The following is a 1,981-nucleotide window of genomic DNA, read 5'->3' as shown; positions in this document are numbered from 1 at the left end:
AACTTGACATACAGTTGCCTCAAATGTCATTTTCCTGCAATAAAGTGAGACGATTGTCACAAGTGCATCATTCTGTTGAAGCATACTGTGACCTAAAGGACAAACACCAGCAGGATTCAGCTATTTTCTTATATTTTGGAACTTTGTAAAGTATTGTATCATTTAATTCAGTTTATTAGTCCCTGAGGAAATTATGTGGTCACATAAGTCTGAATTCAGTCCAGTTTTATTTATATAGCACCAAATCACAGCAACCGTCACCTCAAGGTGCTTTTGTATTGTAAGGTAAAGACCCTACAATATTACAGCCCCCCATGAGCAGGCACTTGGTGACAGTAGGAAGGAAAATCTCCCCCCTGGTTGGAGGTAAGGGGAGGAAAACAGAGTGCATAAAATATAAAAGATGGCTGTGATGACTGCATTTTGAAGCGTCAAAACCGTTCGTGTTTATTTTTTTAACCATATTTAGGTGAGAGGGCGATGTGCTCACACCGAGCATGTAGCTAAGTTTGTGCTGAGTGATGCAAATACGCCGGGTCTGTGCAAGCTCAAAAATACACTTCAGTAAAGAATTTGCTTCATTCTGTGTTTGTTAAAGTCAAGCAGGTGAGACTCTGTCACAGAAAAATGCTACAAAACGCCTCGACTAATGTGGATCAAAGATCCACCTCAGTTATTCAGAGTGGAAACATCGCTAACTTTAGCTTTAAAATCCTAAACACATCATTAACAAAAAATCACATCAATCAAAGAGTTTTAAAGACAAGGGAGGCTATCCATAAATATTTTAGTGTTAGGCTGTAAAAATGTTTATTTCTCCCTAAAGCTGGATATTTTAACATGGGAGTCTATGGGGAATGCCTCTAGTGGAAACCAGAGGAACTGCAGCTTTTTGCCCTGGTGGTTGATGCATCAACATGCCAATGAGCCAAAACTATGATTTTTATCAAATCGAAAACTTCTGACAGCAGCAGAAGTCATGCAACATTGCACGATGCAGCAGGTGTGTTGCCCTTAAGGGGTCATAAAACAAGTGAGAATAGGAAGGAGGAGGGCAGACAAGAAGAAAGGAACAAATGGGAAAAAGAAAGAAAGCGCAAACTGATGAAAGATGGAAAGAGGTAAAGGAGGAGGGGAGGAGAAGGGACTGTACTGAAGTACAAACAGGCGGTAAACCAACTGACAGATTTACATGTTGTCTGAGAGATTGATGATATGGAGCAACATACCAGCGATGTTCATTTCCAAATCTTTGTGGGTTTTTCTTTAGCTATTTAAAAATGTCTAAGGAATCCAGAGAAACACAGCACACACACACTAACCATTATATTCTTTTTTTCTTTGCAACAACCCAGCATCACATCAGAATTTATCATATATGAACTGCTAGTTTCACAATAAAGGCTCTAAAATGGTGAGATACCCACATTTTTGGTCCCATGTTTTCAGCTCACACTGGTTCTAATCTCAGGGTCAACAATATTTTAGAGTTGGCAACAAAATGTGTTTCACAACATGTTCCATTTTCTTATTGGTCACTAGCTGAATTGATATGGCCTTAGTTTAGTTAGTTATTATAAAGACTCCTTCAGGTCTCAGAAGACTAATGTTCATGTAGACCGGACTCATAAGAATGAAGCTAAACAGAGGAAAAATAATTCCATCAGCTAAGAAAAAACAGACTGCATAAAGAGACTGATATAGCCCCACTGTGGTTTTGAACGCATGCATTTTCAAACCTAGCATTTTGGTCTCTATTACATTAGGTTTTTGGAACAAGACAGCTTAGAGGATGAGAGGGTGGAGCACCAAGTTATCAGATAATGTTAGGTTGGTGCAGGTGCATCACAGACACTGACAATTAGTGTTCAGTAACATCCAACTAAAACGCTCAAATCTGATTCAGCAAAACTGGAGCTCAGACTTCTTGAACAATGCAAACTTTCAGCCTTAATACAATTTAAACAGGTAAGTAACAGGT

The sequence above is a fragment of the Perissodus microlepis genome, chromosome 13, assembly GCF_051167445.1.
Source record: "Perissodus microlepis isolate ML-2025 ecotype Zambia chromosome 13, ASM5116744v1, whole genome shotgun sequence".
In the NCBI taxonomy this organism is placed as follows: domain Eukaryota; kingdom Metazoa; phylum Chordata; class Actinopteri; order Cichliformes; family Cichlidae; genus Perissodus; species Perissodus microlepis.
The sequence above is the reverse complement of the archived record's forward strand: the minus strand, read 5'-3'. Positions refer to the sequence as shown.